At 43.3% G+C, this 6,495-nt stretch overlaps 1 non-coding gene across 1 annotated transcript; it reads left to right on the top strand.

Moving 5' to 3' along the window:
- The first annotated feature begins 6,177 nt into the window (after positions 1 to 6,177).
- Trnaa-cgc (transfer RNA alanine (anticodon CGC)) lies at positions 6,178 to 6,250 on the top strand. Its single transcript has one exon. It is a non-coding gene; the product is annotated as a tRNA-Ala (tRNA).
- Positions 6,251 to 6,495: the final 245 nt, after the last annotated feature.

The raw sequence follows: 6,495 nt of genomic DNA, 5'->3' as shown, positions 1-6,495 counted from the left end.
TCCTCTTGACCAGGAATGCCAATTTTTCCAGTACCTGTGTGGTTTTTATGTCATCATTGCTCCTTCCATCAAGGATTATTTTGCTGCCTAGATATCTGAACACTTTATCTTCATCTGCTTTGCCATCCCCAATTCTTATGGTTAGTCTCCTGCTGTTCTTATTTCTGCTACTTCTTATTATTATTTCATCTTTCTTCAATATATTCTCAGCTCACATTCTGTACTCATTAGACTGCTCATTACAGTGAACAGATCCTGTAATTCTTCTTCACTTACACTGAAGATGGCAATAGCATCATTGAATCTGATTATTGACATCCTTTCACCTTGAATTTTAATCCCACTCTTTAATCTTTCTTTTATTTCCATCATTGCTTCTTCAATGTTCAGGTTGAACAGTAGCACTGGAAGACTGCATCCCTCACACCCTTTTTAATCCAAGCACTTCATGCTTGGTCTTCGTAACTTATTGTTCCCTGTTGGTTCTTGTACATATCCTGTCTATAGTTTACCCTTATTTTCCTCAGAATTTCGAATACCTTGCACAATTATATATTGCTGAATGCTTTTTTCAGGCCAACAAATCCTATAAATGTGTCTAGATTTTTCTTCAGCCATGCTTTCATTATCAGCTGCAATGCTAGAACTGGCTCTGTGGTCCCTTTACCTTAACTAAAGCCAAGCTGATCTGTCATCTAAGAGATTCTCAATTTTTTTTTCTATTTTCCTGTATATTATTCTTGACAGCAATTTGATGTATGAGCTGTTAAGCGGACTGCACAATAATGCTCACACTTGTTGGCTCTTGCTATCATCCGAATTGCGTGGGTGATGTTTTTCCAAAAGTTTGATTGTGTATCACCAGTCTCATCCATCCTACACACCAACATGAATAGTCATTTTGTTGCCACTTCCCCAAACGATTTTAGATATTCCAGTGGAATGTTATCTATCCCTTCCACCAAATTTGATCTTAAGTCATCCAAAGCTCTTTTAAATTCTGATTCTAATACTGGATCCCCTATCTCTTTCCTGCTGACTTCTGTTACTTCCTCCACCATGTTGTAAGACTAGTCCTCCCCCTCCTCTGCATTTAATAATTGAATTCTCAGAGATCTCTTAATGTTACTGCCCTTGCATTTAATTTTACTGAAGGTTGCTTTGACATTCCTATACACTGTGTGAGTCCTTCCTATTTCTTTGCATTTCTCATATGGCCATTTCACCTTAGCTTTCCTACACTTCCTTACTATTTCACTCCTCAGTGACTTGTATTTCTGTATTCCTGAATTTTCCTGAATATTTTTGTATTTCCTTCTTTTGTAGAACATATTTCTTCTGTTACCCATGATTTCTTTGCAATTAACTTCCTTTTACCTAAGTTTTTCTTTCCAACTTCTGTGATTCCACTTTTTAGATAAGTCCCTCACTCTTCAACGAATTGCCAAGTGAGCTATTCATAATTGCTGTATCTGTAACTTCAGAGAACTTGAAGTGAATCTCTTAGTTCCTTAGTATTTCCATATCCTGCTTCTTTATTTTTTGGACGAATTTTTTTAAGCTACAGGACACACACACACACCTGTACAGTTGCGTTGTGCCAGCTGAGTATCATCCACCTGGCACAACGTACTTGTGCAGGTGTGTGTGTGTGTGTGTGTGTGTGTGTGTGTGTGTGTGTGTGTGTGTGTGTGTGTGTGTGTTTTCACTCCACTTCATCTGAAAGTTAGGTAAGGTTTCAGTCTTCTTTCTGTGCCTGCTAATGACTCAACACCTCTACTATTTTGTGAGTTAGTACCTTTACTCCTAAATTATTCACAAAACGCCAAGCATCTAACATTGGTACAGAAAGGAGTCAAATTCATGGGAACACATACATTCAAACACTTGCTACAGCTCATTAAATGTCTTGTAGGTAATACAGTTGAGTGCACGTTATTCCTAAAACTTATTTTTATGAAATATTTTAAATCATCATTTTAGACTACAGAAGTAGTCTGCAGTGGCTGCATCTGCCTGACTATTTCAACAACGCAGAAGGTTCTCCTTTATGATGATGCCGAAACGAGTACGAGTGACAAACTCGAAATGTATCTCTGGAAGGACCTAACTTAACATACATGTCCTGAAGAGGAGTACTTAAGGGTGCAACAGTCTGAATGTTTAGCTGATTTAGCCTTGTAAACTGACCACATGATTTTACTATCAAATGAAACAACATGGGTCCAGAGACCTTTTCAAATCTCAAACATTTATGATGTACGAGGGCAGTTCAATAAGTAATGCAACACATTTTTTTTTTTTCTGAAACAGGGGTTGTTTTATTCAGCATTGAAATACACCAGGTTATTCCCCAATCTTTTAGCTACACAACACTATTTTTCAACGTAATCTCCATTCAATGCTACGGCCTTCGCCACCTTGAAATGAGGGCCTGTATGCTTGCACGGTACCATTCCACTGATCGATGTCGGAGCCAACGTCGTACTGCATCAATAACTTCTTCATCATCCGCGTAGTGCCTCCCACGGATTGCGTCCTTCATTGGGCCAAACATATGGAAATCCGACGGTGCGAGATCGGGGCTGTAGGGTGCATGAGGAAGAACAGTCCACTGAAGTTTTGTGAGCTCCTCTCGGGTGCGAAGACTTGTGTGAGGTCTTGCGTTGTCATGAAGAAGGAGAAGTTCGTTCAGATTTTTGTGCCTACGAACACGCTGAAGTCGTTTCTTCAATTTCTGAAGAGTAGCACAATACACTTCAGAGTTGATCGTTTGACCATGGGGAAGGACATCGAACAGAATAACCCCTTCAGCGTCCCAGAAGACTGTAACCATGACTTTACCGGCTGAGGGTATGGCTTTAAACTTTTTCTTGGTAGGGGAGTGGGTGTGGCGCCACTCCACTGATTGCCGTTTTGTTTCAGGTTCGAAGTGATGAACCCATGTTTCATCGCCTGTAACAATCTTTGACAAGAAATTGTCACCCTCAGCCACATGACGAGCAAGCAATTCCGCACAGATGGTTCTCCTTTGCTCTTTATGGTGTTCGGTTAGACAACGAGGGACCCAGCGGGAACAAACCTTTGAATATCCCAACTGGTGAACAATTGTGACAGCACTACCAACAGAGATGTCAAGTTGAGCACTGAGTTGTTTGATGGTGATCCGTCGATCATCTCGAACGAGTGTGTTCGCACGCTCCGCCATTGCAGGAGTCACAGCTGTGCACGGCCGGCCCGCACGCGGGACATCAGACAGTCTTGCTTGACCTTGCGGCGATGATGACACATGCTTTGCCCAACGACTCACTGTGCTTTTGTCCACTGCCAGATCACCGTAGACATTCTGCAAGCGCCTATGAATATCTGAGATGCCCTGGTTTTCCGCCAAAAGAAACTCGATCACTGCCCGTTGTTTGCAACGCACATCCGTTACAGACGCCATTTTAACAGCTCCGTACAGCGCTGCCACCTGTCGGAAGTCAATGAAACTACACGAGACGAAGCGGGAATGTTTGAAAATATTCCACAAGAAATTTCCGGTTTTTTCAACCAAAATTGGCCGAGAAAAAAAATGTGTTTCATTACTTATTGAACTGCCCTCATATATAAGCAGACTGAAGAGATGAATAAAAATTTGTACTGAGGCCAGGACTTCAACCAGAGTCTCCTGCTCATTAGGCAAATGAAATAACCACTGTGCCACCCCGGCACAGTGGCTCTACACAACTGCACAGATTACCCTAGCACCCCTCCCTCCTCAGTCCAAATTCCCATTCATGCCTCAACATACTTGGTAGTTTCCCTAAACTCAAATAACATTGCAGAGGCTCTCCAACTCAGCACCTCAGCATCAAACAAAATGGAGATCCTGCCTGAAACCCAGGCATAAGTGCTTTACTCAAATGAAACTTTATGGTTCCAGAGACTTTCCAAGTACCAAATATCTAAGATGTACAAATGCAGACTGAAGAAATGAATTAAAACTGGTACTCAGGCCCAGATTCGAACCCAAGTCTCCTGCTCATTAGGCAAATGCACTAACCACTGTACCACCCTCGGACACTGGCTGTACACAACTGCACGGACTACCCTAGCATTCCTTCTTACTCAATCTAAATTCCCATTCACACCTCAGTTCACTTGATATCCCCCTAAATTCGAACAGCATATAGTTTCATTTGATTAAAGCACCTACATCTGGGTTTACCCCCATTTAATTCGATGTTGAGGTGTAATTCAAATACTGTTGGAGGGCCCCTGCAATGCTGTTCAGGACTAGGGGGGTATACCAAGTGAGCTAATGCATGAATGGGAATTTTGACTGAGAAGGTGGTGTACCAGGGTAGTCCGCGTAGTTGTGCAAAGCCACAGTGCCAGGGTGGTGTAGTGGTCAGCACATCTGCCTTGTGAGCAGGAGACCAGGGTTATGATCCCGGCCTTGGCACAAATTTTCATTTGGCATTTCAATCTGGATAAATGCATGGTTTTATTATGTTAGTACTTTGGGTTGTGGAAAGCGTGTGGAAACTAAAGGCATTATATCTCTCTGGGATATGCAGTTCAACTGTATGTCTTCACTGTGATGGTATTCTAAAGAGTAGAATATTCCAGATGTAAAATAGTTCCCCATGCTATGTAACAGGGCATGTTACATTCCTTAAACAGATAAGGTAGATTATAGAACATGAAAAGAGATCAGTGATGAGCTGTGGCAGACAGAGCTGGTTTCCAGTAAGCTGACCACTTAGTTATTAACACAAAATCAAATAGGGGTAATGAAGGAGTCTAATAGTGAACAATAAAATAGGAGTACAGGTCAACTACTATGAACAACATAGTGAATGAAGTATCATAGCTAACACGATCACATATACTTGGATCAGAATAATGAAGTGATTCAACAGTTGAGGATCGAAAGGGTGGGGGGTGGGGGGGGGGGGGCGGCGGCTTTGTATGCTGTCAGCTCACTGTTAACCACAGTAGCAGCAGCTGTGCAGTTTCATATTGAGTAAATCCACATATTCCCTGTCAACATGTAGCATTTCGCTCACTTCACATAATCATTCTGGTCTCACTGTTAGTTTTACACATTCTGTAAAAGGAACACACCATACTGAAAACATTATGCAACTCTCCACGCTACTCTACCTTGCATCCATTTAAACTTGCTTACTGTACTTGTCTCTTGGTCTCCTCCTGCAACTTTTATCCCCCCACCCCCACACACACACACAAAACACACACCTCACTCCAATAAAATATGATGATTCCTTGATGTCTCAGAAAGTGCACTATCAGCTGATCCCTTATTTTAGTCAAAATGCACCACAAATATCTTTTCTCCACAACTCTATTCAGTGTCTCCTAATTATTACATTACCCATTTAATCTTCAGAATTCTTCTGAGAAATGTCCGAGCCACTATTGCCCAGCAAACCCACACAATATCCTCGTCTATACCCATCCAACCCCTGCTCCCAAGCCCTTGCCTCCTGGTTTATATCCCTGTAACAGACCTAGATGCAAGACCTGTCCCATACATCCTCCCACCACCACGTACTCCACTCAGGTTGCATGCATCACCTATCCCATCAAAGGCAGGGTTACCTGTGAAACCAGTCAAGTGATCTACAAGCTAAGCTGCAACCACTGTCCTGCATTCTATGTGGCCATGACAACAAACAAGCTGTCTGTCCGCATGAATGGCCACCAACAAACTGTGGCCAAGAAAGAGTTGGACCACCCCAATGCTGAGCACTCCACCCAATTCAACACTGTCATTTCGATTACTACTTCACAGCCTGTGCCATTTGGATCCTTCCCACCAACACCAGCTTTTCTGAATAGGAAGGGTGGGAACTCTCTCTCTAAAATATCATTTGTTCCTATAACCCTCCTGACCCCAACCTTCATTAGTCTTTGTCCTTGTCCTCTAGTCCCTTCCATGTTCCCATTCCAGCACTACACAATCCTCTATTCCACAGTCTCTTTACTTCTCTCTTTTTCCACTGCCCTCCCCCTCCCCCTTCCTGCTCACCATCTAACATACTGACTGCATCTAGCTGCCCTATCCTCTCTCCACCTCTCTCCACCCGTATGCTCCCACGAGCAGCTCTTTACCGTTCCCCCCACAGCTACCCTATCTCTTCCCCCTCCCTTCCTCAGTCTCCACCGAGCGAGGTGGTGCAGTGGTTAGCACACTGGACTCGCATTCGGGAGGACGACGGTTCAATCCCGTCTCCGGCCATCCTGATTTAGGTTTTCCGTGATTTCCCTAAATCGCTTCAGGCAAATGCCGGGATGGTTCCTTTGAAAGGGCACGGCCGATTTCCTTCCCCATCCTTTCCTCACCCGAGCTTGCGCTACATCTCTAATGACCTCGTTGTCGATGGGACATTAAACACTAATCTCCTCCTCCTCCTTCCTCTTGTCTCCTCCTTAGCCCCACCACACACACTGCATCTCTCATCATGTGCTCCAGCTCACAGTGTG

The sequence above is a fragment of the Schistocerca cancellata genome, chromosome 2 (assembly GCF_023864275.1).
Source record: "Schistocerca cancellata isolate TAMUIC-IGC-003103 chromosome 2, iqSchCanc2.1, whole genome shotgun sequence".
Classification (NCBI taxonomy): Eukaryota; Metazoa; Arthropoda; class Insecta; order Orthoptera; family Acrididae; genus Schistocerca; species Schistocerca cancellata.
This window is presented reverse-complemented; position numbering and strand designations above follow the sequence as displayed.